General features: G+C 43.9%; 1 protein-coding gene across 3 annotated transcripts in view; it reads left to right on the top strand.

Annotated features, from left to right (window-relative positions):
* Positions 1-16,022, top strand: part of LOC142470108 (chymotrypsinogen A-like) — a 205,134-nt gene that overhangs the window by 12,737 nt on the left and 176,375 nt on the right. The gene's annotated exons all lie outside the window — the stretch shown is intronic.

The following is a 16,022-nucleotide window of genomic DNA, read 5'->3' as shown; positions in this document are numbered from 1 at the left end:
ACCTTCTGTTTACCACCAATTCCGGGACGTTTTCAATAAGGTACAGTCAGACCTTTTGCCGCCACACAGGACTTACGATTGTCCGATCGATCTGGTTCCAGGTTACTGCGTACCCAAGTCCAAGACCTACCCCTTGTCGTTACCAGAATCTCATGCTATGGATGAATATATCCAGGAGAATCTCAAGAAAGGCTTTATTCGTTACTCCAATTCCCCAGCAGGGGCTGGGTTTTTCTTCGTCAAGAAAAAGGATGGGTCGTTGAGGCCTTGCATCCATTACAGGGGTTTGAACCGCATAACTGTTAAAAATCGTTACCCCCTCCCCCTTATTACCGAACTGTTCGATAAATTGCAGGGGCCAAGATTTTTTCCAAGTTGGATCTACGTGGTGCCTATAACCTGGTGCGCATCAGGAAGGGGGATGAATGGAAGACGGCCTTCAACACGCGTAGCGGACACTATGAGTATCTTGTAATGCCCTTGGGCTTATGTAATGCTCCCGCTGTCTTCCAGGATTTCATCAACAATGTCTTTCGTAAGGTACTCAATATTTTTGTTATAGTATACTTGGATGATATCCTGATTTTTTCCAAAGATCTCCAGGACCATATACACCATACCTCCTATGTCCTATCCCGTCTCTGTGAACACCATTTATACGTCAAACTGGAGAAGTGCACCTTTCATCAGACCTCTACTCCTTTCCTGGGGTACATCATTTCCGATGAAGGTTTTATGATGGATGCCGGTAAACTTCAAGCAGTCACTGAATGGCCAAGACCCAATTCTCTCAAGGCCATACAATGTTTTTTAGGCTCTGTCAAAAGCCTCAGGGTTTTCTGTTACCTCTTCCAGTTCCCGACCGCCCCTGGTCCCACATTTCGATGGACTTCATCGTTGAGTTGCCCAGGTCCAGAGGAATGAACACTATCTTGGTGGTCATGCACAGGTTCTCAAAGATGTCCCATTTTATTCCACTTAAGGGATTACCCACATCCCCCGCCCTTGCTTATATCTTTACGGAGCAGATTTTCCGGATTCATGGGATTCCTTCGTCCATTGTTTCTGACAGAGGTTCTCAATTTGTATCCAAATTTTGGAGAACTTTCACCAAGAGATTGGGCATCTCTTCTTTCTCTTCCGCCTATCATCCACAGTCCAATGGACAAACAGAGAGTATCAATCAATCCCTGGAGAAAAAACTGAGATGTTTCATATCCGATTCCCAGGATGATTGGGCTCAACTCCTTCCTTGGGCAGAGTGAGCTGTAAATTCTGCAAAAAACAAAGCCACCCGGGAGTCGCCCATCTTTATAAATTATGGGTTCCACTCCCCCTGCCTACCCATCTCCAACATCCCTTCTGGAGTTCCAGCCGTAGATGAACGCATTTCTGCCCTCCAAACCGCATTGGCCTAAGATTCAGTCTACCCTTCTCGACTCCTCCCGCAGATCGATACTACAGGCCGATCGTTGTCGTCGTTCGGCACCCAGTTACAAGCCAGGGGATTTGGTATGGCTCTCCTCTAAGAATATCCGCATCAAGGTACCATCTCCAAAATTTGCACTTAAATTCCTGGGTCCCTTCCCTATTTGTGAACAAATCAATCCTGTGGCATTCCGACTCCAATTACCACACAGTATGAAGATTCCCAATGTCTTTCATGTGTCCCTCTTAAAACCATTCATCACCAGTCACTTCTTTCCGGATCAGACACGTAAACCGGACCCCATTACTGTCCAAAATAACGAGGAATACGAAGTTCACTCTCTTTTGGATTCTCGCCTATCCAGGGGCCAGCTCCAGTTCTTGGTGCAGTGGAAAGGCTTTGGCCCTGAAGAGAGATCCTTGGTATCTTTAAAGGACATTCATGCCCCGGCTCTTCTTAAGTCCTTCAGGAAAAAGTTTAAAGAGAAACTGTTCATGGACCGTCCTGAGGCTGTTCCTGAAGAGGGGGGTACTGTCAGGAATCGGCGTTCTCTGCGCTCCCCACACAGAGCACTCACTTCCCTCGGCGATTCCTCTGCTCAGTGCCGGGCGCGCCCACGTCCTCCCGCGCGCACACCTGCACCATCCACTGGCTCGGTCCACACGCGTACACGCGTTACGGAGCGCGCACATTCTGCACACTCTTCTTCCCGTCCCCCGGACCTCAGGCTCCGCCCCCACAAGCCGCACGGGCATACTCAAGTTACCAACAAGTCTCACCTGGCCTGTTATGCCTGCACCAATCTGCAGTGTCTCCCTGTAGCTCTTCCTGTCCTCCCTCCGTTCCTAATTGGACCTTCCTTCTTTATCTAGCTCCTCTCTGCTCTCAGTCTTTGCTCGACATAGTCTCTGCATGGAAGTACTTCAGGATTCTCTTAGTGTTTTCACAGATTCTGACACGGCTCGTACGATTACCCCCTCTGGCTCTTGATCTCGGCACGCCTTGGACAACGCTCACTCTGATACCCATCGAACCCGGCTTGGAATACAACCTATCTCCGCTCTCCACTCCTTGACCTCGGCAAGGCATTCTTCACTCTATCTCTAAACGGGTACCGGCAAGTTTTGTCTACATTACTACACCAGGCCTGGCAACACTTTATTCCACACTACGGCCACGCTCCCTTTGCTGCGGGTGCGTGTATTACCACTTCCCCCTTCAGCTCAGGGGACGGGTCTGGTCTGCGGGCAGCACTGGCCTAACAATATCCATAGAAATACACAGAGATTCCTAGTTTGGAGCTCCTAATAGTAAACTGTATAAACGCTGGTTACCTTAATTCACACTGACAGTATGTCAACTAACTACCTACAAATTAGTGGGAGTACTGACATAGTGTAGCAATTTATGTGTGTGGTAAATTAACCCAGGCTGCTCATAATACTGTTAACATATAAGTTTGCAACAAGCACAAAGTGATACAATGTATTTACATGGGTAGTGTGTTCAGTAACACTGCAAGAGGGAAGAGCAGGAGAAATAGTGTTGCTGGTGTATACACATAGGCTAAGGACATGACTGCGCTCTTCTTGGAGAGAGGACATAGTAGGGGGTCCGTCAAAAGAGCTTACAATAAAGCTAGAAGGGTACCTAGGGAACAACTGTTAGTCACCGGACAAAGGGTCGTGACACCGATAATCACATTATAACATTCATTGGCACATACAAAAGCCAATCGAACAACATTAGAAATATTTTATCTAAACATTGGCACATACTAATGGAGGACGGTGATCTTAAACAGGTTCTCAAGGCGAGTCCTACAATGAAATGCAGAAGAGCACGTAACCTCCAAGACACATTAGTACATTGCCACTACCAAGAAGAACAACCGAGAACATGGCTAGGAGATGCAAAACCCACTGGTTCATTTCCCTGCGGTAGGTGCAGAGCATGCACTTACATGCCTAAAACTAAGAACTTTTTGGGCCCTAAGTCTAAAACATACTACATCATTTAAATTGCCTCACCACAGGGGTAATTTACCTAATTACCTGTAAATGTGGGAAGAGGTACGTGGGGAAAACCCATAAACAAATTAAATACGCGTCCTTGAGCACATTGGGTCCATTAGGAACAACAAAGATGTACCAGTGGCTAAACACGTTAATGGAAGGGGGATTGGGACCGACACTTAATGCAAGTTGAATGTAGGTGGATATATACTCTACAGACACTATATCCAGATGGCCTCAATGAGGGGTTCATATATACACCATTCTTGTGATTACCCCCTTTTTTATGTTGAGGTCTAGATAACAGCTGACCTAGGAGGTTTCATATATCTACTTATTGAACAAGAAAGACAATATGGACTTTAGTGTTGATGACGCTTTCACTATCTAAGTGGGACCCAGGGATCTATTTTTTAATTGAGTCATACACTCTAGCGGAACTGTTTTGACTTATAGAGGCAGTTCCATGTAAGGGCTCACATTCCTACACCCTCATCCCTATGTCCCCCGATATTATGTTAGGTCATCCTTGCTACGTTTCACACACCAACTCTTCCATTTAGTTCATGTTCCCTATCCAGGGACTCTATCCACTTATACTAGTCTTTTAACTCCTATACTACCCAGGAGTCTAGCCTGCATGCACTATATTGGCAAACGGACCCCCCATAACAAGTGACACATCTTCAGGCCATGTTGAGCCTATAACCAGCTTAGTATCTCTTGTATAGGGGCGGAGATTTTCTTCCTCACAGGGCATTTTCTGCACCATTAGACTAGCGCTGCATATGTACTGTATATACCACGTATGTGGCTCTCAGGATCTTTTGTTTACCCTCCCGTCCCTCCCACCCCCCTGTCTGTTGTGTTTTAACAGTGTACTAAATGTGTACACATGTACTATCAATACAGGAACATGACAAATGAGGGTGTATATCAATCATCCTTTATTTTAGAATAGTATGTGTAATGATGTGGTACCACAGTATGTAGGTGATGCCTGGTATTCTGGTAGTAACTGTTCCCACATCACCAGAAAAATATTTAGGATTGTAAGCAACCTTCATTCCAGTTTTAGTTTGGCCAAGCTGCAAACAGGAAAGCTCCCTTTGTAAGGATCTAGCACTAGAGTCTCTATTAATATAGAGCTCAGAATGAGTTAACTATTAGGAACTCGTTAACTAGCCTCCTCCTATCGTGAGGTAGGGTATTAAAGGAAGAAGTGGATTAGCTCTCACTATCACTCCTGCCCTGACGAAGCGTAGCTTCCTACGCGAAACGGACCGTCGGTTTTAGATGACGTCGTTGTTCTGACGTCGGTGGTGGCGACCCGCGGTGTTAGGAGCTCCAGTGCACTGAGGAGATTGACATACATCCGGCTGTACTGGTAGTATCAAGCGCTGGCATACATATATCCTTTTTCTTCTGCCCACACCTACCTACCTGACATATTAGGCAATGCGCACATGGCAATGTTACATGAATATGGCTCATTCATCTGGCATATGCTGTGATATCTGATGGGCTTGAATTGAACCAATGAAACCGGTCATTTTAAGTGTTTAAATGCTATGTGTATACACTACCGACACACTTTATTAAAGTGTGGCCGGTACCGCAAGCCGGGAGATTTCCCGGCTTGCTAGTGGCCGCCCCTCGGCGTGCCGCGCGTCATAGACGCGCGGTCACGCGTCTTCGGGAGCCTGCGCCCCCTGCACGCGCGTCCAGGGCTCCCCGAGGGAGCCCTGGTGTCCCGCGATCGCGGGACGGCGGCAGGGGGTTCCGGGGGACCCGGCGGACCCGGCAGCGGTAGGGAGAGCGCCCCGATCGGAGGGCGCTCTTCCGCTGCTTCGGCGCGCGCCCGTCACCCTCGGGCGCGCGCCAGGCTACTGCTGCGGCCAAGAACGGGCAAATGCTCGAATAAACTTGGCCGCAGCAGTACACCAGCAGCACTATTTCTCCTGCTCTTCCCTCTTGCAGTGTTACTGTATTGTATTGTATGTCTTTATTTATATAGCGCCATTAATGTACATAGCGCATACTGAACACACTACCCATGTATATACATTGTATCACTTTGTGCTTGTTGCAAACTTATATGTTAACAGTATTTTGAGCAGCCTGGGTTATGTTACCACACACATAAATTGCTACTGCACCGACACACTTTATTCGAGCAAATACCCAGTATGTACCTGGCAGATACCTGGAATGCGCCGCTCCTCACCTCTGACAAGCCCCGTTGCGTTTGCCTTCCTAGCCTGGGTTCATGCCTGGCTGACGGGCGGCTGATCTGTTAAATGATAATGATTAGGATTTAATAGGCTGCAATGCTTCGCGTGTCTACCAGATGGCATAAATTCATGAATTGTAATGCAGTATATATATATATATACTGTGCAGTATTGCAGCCAGCGGGAATAAAATGCTTCAATCCCTGCCTGGAAAATACCTCAATGCACTCGGGCAGAAAACAGTCACAAACCTCAATACACCCGGGTATACCCGAATTCGTGGGACTAGCCGAGCTCGAATAAAGTGTGTCGCAGTGTACACTACGTCAGTACTCCCACTAATTTGTAGGTAGTTAGTTGACATACTGTCAGTGTGAATTAAGGTAACCAGCATTTATACAGTTTACTATTAGGAGCTCCAAACTTGGAATCTCTGTGTATCTCTGTGGATATATTTCATGTTTGACACCATATATATATATATATTCTGAGACATATTCTCTTTTATATGAGAGTTTCCATGGTGGGCTTTGGAGGAAACTTTTTCCTCTACTCCGTGTCACCACCACCTAATTTTAAGTACACTTGTGTTTATACCCTACACTCCCTGCTTTTGTCCACTAGTATGTCTTAATAAAGCTTTTTTGTTTTGCATCGTTTGGAACAATAGGTTACAAGCCTGGGACTATATTTCAGTCCCACCTATTGTTTGTCCTCATAGAGTGCAATTGTGGGTTTCTTGTCCAACCAGGATCTTTACCCTGACTGGATCTCTATGGTTTTAAATTGCACCAATCAGGTATTCAACGCGACGCGACCACAGTGATTTACATTTGTTTCTTTTTTGCTGCTGATGGCGCAGATTGAGAAATACGGCCCGCGGGGTGTCTGTCACGGTAGCCACAGGGTTATAATATACACCAAATACTCTGGGTTGAATTGAATACGACTGTGATATAATAAAGAGATTTTATTCCTTAAAAGACAGGTTAACTCACAATGTTGGACAAATAACAATGGAAATATATACACTTACTTGTGAAGGGGACAATGAAATAGCCCAGGACTCAGGCTAGCAGTTCATCAGCGACAGGAACCATTCAGGTAGAATAACGAAGACAACGAAGACAATGGGAATAGAGCTTGCAATCGTTTATATGGGATTTGGGCTCTATCCCTAACATTGGGACTCAGGTATTGGATGACAATTGGAAAGGTGGGGATCATCAGGAAGCGCAAACCATGTGGAAACAAAAACAGGTACTCATAGTGCAATATTGTAAAGTCAGTGGCGTGAAAAATATTGCTAACTTAGATATATACACAGAATACTCACAAACATGAGATGGATAAGGGCACGTAAAGGTATCTTTAAGGGATGACTGCAATCAGTGCAAACGGGATGTCACCAGACAGGTACTCTCCTCAATGGACATGGTGTATAGTTTAAAAAGGCATTTAGATCGCAAGTAATGGATCTCTGCAACCGGATGAGTGTTGTCTCAACTCTCTCTCTGTGCTGGCGTGCGTGTCACGGATGCGTCTCACCGAAGACCGGAAGTAACGACATCCGCATCCAGAGGTTCCGGTTGGTGCAACGACGTCACTCTACGCATTTCACCTTCTCGGTTTCTTCAGGAGTGCCGTTGGTTGGATGTAAGGAGGCTATATACTATAGGCTCATCTCTCATAGGTGGATATTTAACAAGGATCGTATGGTAGAGTTTTAACTGAGATAGCCGTGATGGATAGGGTTATTGGCCAGTAATATGTAAGTTCCGATCAAATATCAGAAGGGCACGGTTTGTGATGTGCAAAGAGCAATATAACATATACATGGTGTACGTAATAAATAAGTTCACATAGTGTGAGACAAATACAACATTACTACATGTGTGATGGAAGTAATTGGTGCCTATAATTCATAGGATGTACTTAGGGGCAGGAGTTTTAACTCTCTACATCAAACATATGTAGAGTCCAAACACCTTGTAAGATTAAAATGTTAAAATGTTAAAATATTAAAAAACACTCAAGGGACATAATACAGCTAGTAAAAATCGGATCTAATAAAAATCGGATCTAATATCATATAATCACATATCAGTAAATGAACAAATGTGGAAGGCATAATCTATTGGGGGAATAGAAACGGAAAGTTAGTTCAGATAAAAGTTTATACATAAAAATAAATGATCATAAAAATGGTTTAATGTCAAATTCTAAGTTCAAACCAGAGGGGGACATGGTTTTTAACTCAAACATCCAAAATGATTCTCTGTTAAGGAGAGCTGAATGTCTGTTGCTTCCCCTCCAGTTTGGCATGACTTGTTCTATAGCTTTAAAAGTTAACCCCTTGGGGTCTGAATCGTGCACTAATAAAAAATGATTTGAAACACTATGCGTTGTGAGTTTCTTTTTAATGTTGCCAATATGTTCTAAAATACGTGTCTTTAAGGGACGGATGGTTTTCCCTATATATTGAAGACCGCAGTCACACTCAATGAGATATATTACATAGTTAGATCTACAATAGAGATGCTGTTTGATGTTATAGGTTTTTTGTGTGGTATGCGATTTAAAGCTATTAGTAGTTTTAGAACTAAAATGGCAAGCAGTGCACATTTTACAACTAAAGAATCCTTTCGGGGGGTTTAACCAGTCAGAATGGTTAGATGTAATGTGTCTCCGCATGGCACTTGGGGCCATAAAGTTTTTAATATTTGGAGCTTTTCTATATAACTTTTTAACTCGATCTGGTAGATGTTTTCCAATAATGGGATCATTCTTCAATATAGACCAGTGTGAGTTTAGGATGTTATTAATCTTGTATGCATCCCTGTTATATTGTGTAATGAATGGCACATGTACAACGTTGCTGGGTGGGCTTTTAACTGAGGGTATCAGCATTGATTCCCTTGATGTACTAACAGTTTTTGCCAACGCATTTTTGATGACATCCTCCTTATATCGTCTTTCCCTGAACTTCCCTGACAGTACCACTGATTGTTCCTTAAACACATTGTTGTCTGAACAATTACGTTTTAACCTTCGATATTGGCCATATGGAATATTAGTAATCCACTTGTTAAGATGGCAACTTGACTGTAAGATGTAATTATTGGCATCAACATCTTTGAAATTTTTTGGGGTTTTAATGATATTATCTTCTAAATAAATGGTAAGGTCAAGGAAGTTCACGGAAGAAGCACTAATGATGGATGTAAACCTTAAATTGAGTTCGTTGTTATTTAGGTACAGGAGGAATATATTGAGGTCCTCTAATGTGCCCTTCCCCACAAAGAGGATGTCATCTATATATCTCTGCCATGTGACCAAATTCGCGTCCAGACCCATCCAAGACCATATATATTGGTCTTCCCACATGGCCATAAAGAGATTGGCGTAACTGGGCGCAAATTTGGTCCCCATGGCGGTCCCACATAGTTGTAGAAAAAAATCGTCACAGAACCAGAAGAAGTTCCTCTTAAGAACAAATTCAATACATTTAATTAGAAACTCTATTTGTGTATTAGGAATAATTCCCTCCTTTTCCAGAAATAATCTAACGGCTCTACACCCATCATCATGTTTGATTGATGTGTACAGAGCCGTCACATCGGTAGTGACCAATACATAATTATCTTGCCATTGGATATCTTTTAGCAGTAGGCTTACATCAGTGGTATCTTTCAAATATGATTTCTGTTTTTTAACAATCTCTTGTAGATAACTGTCTACAAACTCCGATAAATTCGCCGTCAATGACCCAATGCCGGAGATGATTGGTCTTCCGGGGGGATGCGTAAGATCTTTGTGTATCTTAGGTAGAAAATAGAAGACGGGGAATATTGGGTCCTCTACATTCAGGAATTGGAATTCATATTCTTCCAATATTCCCCGTCTTCTTCCATCCTCCAACAGAGATTGCAATTCCTTCTTGTAAAGGGCGGTGGGGTTATTTTTTCATTTTTGGTAGGTATTAATATCACCTAAAATTCTGTTGGCCTCCAGCATATAATAGCTGTGGTCCATAATAACTACACCCCCTCCCTTGTCTGCTGGTTTTATTACAATTGTTCTATCCAATGACAATTCATCTAACGCTAGTTTTTCCTCTTTTGTTAGATTCGTGTGTTGTCCACTCTTCTTGTAAGAAAGAGCTTCCAAATCTTTGGTCACTAGTTGAAAGAAAACATCCAGATGATTCCCTTTAGCAAATTTAGGGAAAAACTGGGACTTAGGCCTAAATTTAGAATGTACATATTCTGGACTTCTCAAATCTGAAGTTGTTGGACTATCTGTAGTTTTATTGGGTGTCTCAGTCCAATTTCTGGTTTCTGCTTCTTTGCCCAAGAAAAATCTCTTCAGGGTAAAAAAAATCCCTAAATTTGCTAAAGGGAATCATCTGGATGTTTTCTTACAACTAGTGACCAAAGATTTGGAAGCTCTTTCTTACAAGAAGAGTGGACAACACACGAATCTAACAAAAGAGGAAAAACTAGCGTTAGATGAATTGTCATTGGATAGAACAATTGTAATAAAACCAGCAGACAAGGGAGGGGGTGTAGTTATTATGGACCACAGCTATTATATGCTGGAGGCCAACAGAATTTTAGGTGATATTAATACCTACCAAAAACGAAAAAATAACCCCACCGCCCTTTACAAGAAGGAATTGCAATCTCTGTTGGAGGATGGAAGAAGACGGGGAATATTGGAAGAATATGAATTCCAATTCCTGAATGTAGAGGACCCAATATTCCCCGTCTTCTATTTTCTACCTAAGATACACAAAGATCTTACGCATCCCCCCGGAAGACCAATCATCTCCGGCATTGGGTCATTGACGGCGAATTTATCGGAGTTTGTAGACAGTTATCTACAAGAGATTGTTAAAAAACAGAAATCATATTTGAAAGATACCACTGATGTAATCCTACTGCTAAAAGATATCCAATGGCAAGATAATTATGTATTGGTCACTACCGATGTGACGGCTCTGTACACATCAATCAAACATGATGATGGGTGCAGAGCCGTTAGATTATTTCTGGAAAAGGAGGGAATTATTCCTAATACACAAATAGAGTTTCTAATTAAATGTATTGAATTTGTTCTTAAGAGGAAGTTCTTCTGGTTCTGTGACGTTTTTTTTCAACAACTATGTGGGACCGCCATGGGGACCAAATTTGCGCCCAGTTACGCCAATCTTCTTATGGCCATGTGGGAAGACCAATATATATGGTCTTGGATGGGTCTGGACGCGAATTTGGTCACATGGCGGAGATATATAGATGACATCCTCTTTGTGGGGAAGGGCACATTAGAAGACCTCAATATATTCCTCCTGTACCTAAATAACAACGAACTCAATTTAAGGTTTACATCCACCATTAGTGCTTCTTCCGTGAACTTCCTTGACCTTACCATTTATTTAGAAGATAATATCATTAAAACCCCAAAAAATTTCAAAGATGTTGATGCCAATAATTACATCTTACAGTCAAGTTGCCATCTTAACAAGTGGATTACTAATATTCCATATGGCCAATATCGAAGGTTAAAACGTAATTGTTCAGACAACAATGTGTTTAAGGAACAATCAGTGGTACTGTCAGGGAAGTTCAGGGAAAGACGATATAAGGAGGATGTCATCAAAAATGCGTTGGCAAAAACTGTTAGTACATCAAGGGAATCAATGCTGATACCCTCAGTTAAAAGCCCACCCAGCAACGTTGTACATGTGCCATTCATTACACAATATAACAGGGATGCATACAAGATTAATAACATCCTAAACTCACACTGGTCTATATTGAAGAATGATCCCATTATTGGAAAACATCTACCAGATCGAGTTAAAAAGTTATATAGAAAAGCTCCAAATATTAAAAACTTTATGGCCCCAAGTGCCATGCGGAGACACATTACATCTAACCATTCTGACTGGTTAAACCCCCCGAAAGGATTCTTTAGTTGTAAAATGTGCACTGCTTGCCATTTTAGTTCTAAAACTACTAATAGCTTTAAATCGCATACCACACAAAAAACCTATAACATCAAACAGCATCTCAATTGTAGATCTAACTATGTAATACATCTCATTGAGTGTGACTGCGGTCTTCAATATATAGGGAAAACCATCCGTCCCTTAAAGACACGTATTTTAGAACATATTGGCAACATTAAAAAGAAACTCACAACGCATAGTGTTTCAAATAATTTTTTATTAGTGCACGATTCAGACCCCAAGGAGTTAACTTTTTTTTTTTTTCAACTTTGTTTTTATTAGTTTTTTGTGCATACACATCATAGAATACAGAATATTGTCAAGTGTTTCAGGTATACACCAAACTTACAGGAATACTTTACAAGTAACGGACGAACATTGGGGGGACCACAGGACAGGACACAGACAGACTGACAACATCTAGGGACAGGGCAAAGAGGGGGGGGGGTAGGGATGGGGGAGCGGCCTGGGAGAAGCGCTGGTTCCTCGTTTCTCAGGAGTCCTTCACCACCACTGCCTTTGCTCTGCTCCAGTCCACCTCTCAGAGGAGCCCAAATCCGGTTCACATCAGATTTTCGTTGATCGGTGAATCGATTCACCACTGTACCTCGGGGGGAGCCCTGCTGTCCGATCGTCCCGTCCAGCTCCCAGCCCAACATCCAAGGAGAACCCACCTATCTCTATCAAAGCCATATTGTGGCCTCATTCATCCCCTGAATATCAGTCTGGGCAAGCCATAATGACCATACTTTTTCAAATTTGTCGGCTGAGTCGTTAACTAAACTCATTAACTTCTCCATTCTGCAAATGAACCAAATTCTGTTTCTGACTTTATCGATAGAAGGAATCGCATTCTGATTCCACAGTGCTGCGGTCTCACACCTCATAGCGGTAGCAAAATGTGCTATCAGCTTGTTACCCGATCTAGATACCTCGTTTGTAGGTTTACCTAATAAAAATAGCCACGGGTCCAGCTGAATTTTGAGCCCTAAAAAGATCCTCTGCAGCCAATCGCGGATCTGGGTCCAGACCGGCAATAATCTCGGGCAAGACCACAGCATGTGCACCAGATCCCCCTGTTCCCCGCACTGCCTGGGGCAGAGCGGGGAAGCCCCCCGGACGAATTTAGCTAATCTGATTGGGGTGAGATACCACCTTAATAATACCTTATATGAGTTCTCCTTCAATGTCGTGCATATGGAGCTCGAGGCCGCAGCTTTGAACACCGCGGCCCAGTCCTCGTCCTCTAGTTGTGCCTGGAGATCCTCTTCCCATTGTGCCACGAAACGGGGTTTGACTGTCCTGTCTGAGTCAGTATTCACCACCTCTCTGTACAATGCAGAGATCAGTCCCCGCGTGTCTGCTCCGCGCACGCAGAGCTGTTCGAATTTGGTCAGCGGTGGTCTCACCGGGTGTGCGTTATAAAATGCCCAGACCTGGAGGTACCTCATAAAATCAGTGTTAGGTAAGTCCGTTTCTGACTGTAATAGTTCAAAAGATTTGATCTTGCCCTTAACCTCCAGGTCCTTCAATCGACTAATCCCTAATTGCCGCCAGCGCGGGAAGCATTTTTCTGCCAGCCCAGGAGCAAAGTCCGGGTTGCCATATAAAGGAGCCATCAGTGTGTGTTTGGAGGTCAAAGAGCAGCTACTTTTAGAAGCCTCCCAGACCGAGAGTGAGTTGAGCACAGAGGACAGAGGAATGAGTATATCCTTCACCCGTGTACTCGGGTACCAGATCAGGTCCCTGAGCTCAAGCGGGGTGCACACCTCCTTCTCCAGTGCCACCCACCTCCTGAGCCCCGGGTCCCCATGCCACTGCGTGATTTGGCACAATTGTGCCGCTTTGTAGTAGGATATGACGCTCGGAACTGCCAGTCCACCAGCTTCCTTGGCTTTCTGCATAATTTTTCCTTTAATCCGTGGTTTTTTATCTTTCCAAATAAATTGAGAAATAGCTTTATGGAGCCCTGCAATGTCTGCTCTAACCACGGCAACCGGGAGAGTTTGGAACAGATATAGAATTCGGGGAAGGATGTTCATCTTGACACTATAGATCCTCCCCAACCAAGAAATACCATATGCCTTCCACTCCTGCAGCTCTTTTTTGAGAGTCCTCAACAGTTTGGGATAGTTAGCCGAATATAAGGAGCTCGCCTTTTTTGTGATCTGCACTCCTAGGTATTTCATGGCGGATGGGCGCCATCTAAACTCAAAGTTGAGTTCTATCAGCTTCTCCATTTCTCTTGGCATGTATAGGCTTAGGGCCTCTGATTTAGCTTGATTTATTTTGAAGCCAGAGATCTGGGCAAAACTCTCTAGAAGCTCGAACAGATTGGGCAGCGAGATGAGCGGCTTGGCAAGGGTTAGAATAATATCATCCGCGTACAGAGCCACTTTGTGCTCCTGCGAATGGATCTGTACCCCAGCGATATCAGCGTTACTCCGAATTTGTGCTGCGAGTGGTTCGATGCATAAGGCGAATAGCAGGGGCGAAAGCGGACAACCCTGTCTCGTATCACTTTTAATTGGGAATAGTTCCGAGGGGAATCCCTGGTGAACCACCCTGGCTGATGGTGCCGTATATAGTGCCTTAACAGCCTGTTGGAATTTGCCTCCAAACCCAAATGCGCCAAGCGTGGACTCCAGGTATGGCCAATCAATCCTGTCAAAGGCCTTTTCCGCATCTAAGCTTAGGGCTATACCCCGAATCTCGTTGGCTCCCATAAAGTCTATTATATCCACAATTCTTCTAGTGTTGTCGGCCGCTTGTCTACCTCTAATGAAGCCAACTTGATCCGGGTGGATGAGCCCTGGCAGGATTACATTTAATCTATTGGCCAGCAATTTAGAGTAGATTTTTATATCTGTGTTAATTAATGATATTGGCCGGTAACTTTGGCAGCTAGTGGGATCCTTGTCCTCTTTATGAATTACTGAGATCGACGCCTGGAGCATCTGTCCCGGGAAGGGCTCTCCTGCTAATACTCCATTAAACAGCTGGAGCATGTGCGGAGCCAAAACTCCGATAATTTTTTTATAGTACAGGTTGGAGAACCCATCCGGGCCTGGGGCTTTTGATGCTTTTAAGTTTTTTACTACCGCCTCTAGTTCTTCCCTTGTGAAGTCTCGTTGAAGAGCCTCTCGCTCCTTTCTGTTCACTTGTGGCAAGGCTGCGTCTGCTAGGAATTTCTGTAGATTACTACTTGTCCTAGCATTGTGAACTACCTTCTCTCCATTATATAGCTGTTCGTAGAATTTCGCGAACTCCCCTACTATGACTTTAGGGTTTGAGGAACTCTGGCCTCCGGCTGTCTTAATAGATTGAATGTTAAAATTTGGTTTCCGATTACGGAGTCTGGTGGCTAGCATAGTGTCCGGTTTATTAGTTTTCTCATAGAACTTCCTTTGTGTCCAACTCATGTCCTTCTCCGCCCGGGAAGTAAGGAGGAGGTTTAGCTGAATTCTAACATCCTTCAACTCCCTCAGAGCATCATCTCTACCTGTCCGGTTATGTAGAATAGAGAGCTCATGTAACCTGTGATAAAGCTGGGATAATTTGGCTTCCTTTTTCTTTTTCCTATTTGCAGCTATACCGATTAGTACCCCCCGAATCGTGGCCTTATGAGCCTCCCATAACAGTGAATGGGATTCCACACTGCCACTATTTATCCGGAAATAATCTGATATTTCAGACTTCACTTTGTTTTGAATATCCGGGATTTTAATTATCGATTCATTTAGCTTCCAGTTTGCTCCTGGGCTGGCACTACCCAATTGAATGAATCTCAGCTCTACCGATGCATGGTCCGACCAAGTAATATCATGTATGCTTGTATCGGAAATTTGTGGGACCATTCTGCTCGATACAAAGAAGTGGTCAATCCTACTGTAGCTGTCATGTGGGTGGGAGTAGAAAGAATAACTGCGGCCTCCCTGGTGCTGCTCTCTCCATATGTCCACCAGGCTAGTCTGTTTGAGGCCTTTCAGTAGGGAGATATTCCCTTCTCTCTTATTGTTTTTCTGGGACGTGGACCTATCTACCTTTGCATTCATGACTGTGTTAAAGTCGCCACCTAGAATTATTTGTCCCTCAGCCCATAACTGAAGCTTCTGAAAAAATGTGTTGTAAAAGTCTGATTGACCTTCATTTGGCGCATATATACACGCTAAGGTCATTCTGACCTGCTTAAGGAGCCCGACCAGTACTAGGTACCTTCCCGTCGGGTCCCTTTTAACCTTTTCAACCTGGAAGGGGGTGTGATTTTGAAACAGGATAGCTACACCTTTCTTTTTCTCCGCCCCTGATGCTAGGAAGAACTTTCGAAAGTT

This window comes from Ascaphus truei, chromosome 19, assembly GCF_040206685.1.
Source record: "Ascaphus truei isolate aAscTru1 chromosome 19, aAscTru1.hap1, whole genome shotgun sequence".
Taxonomy (NCBI): domain Eukaryota; kingdom Metazoa; phylum Chordata; class Amphibia; order Anura; family Ascaphidae; genus Ascaphus; species Ascaphus truei.
Note: the sequence above shows the minus strand (reverse complement) of the source record. Positions and strands in the feature narration are given on the sequence as shown.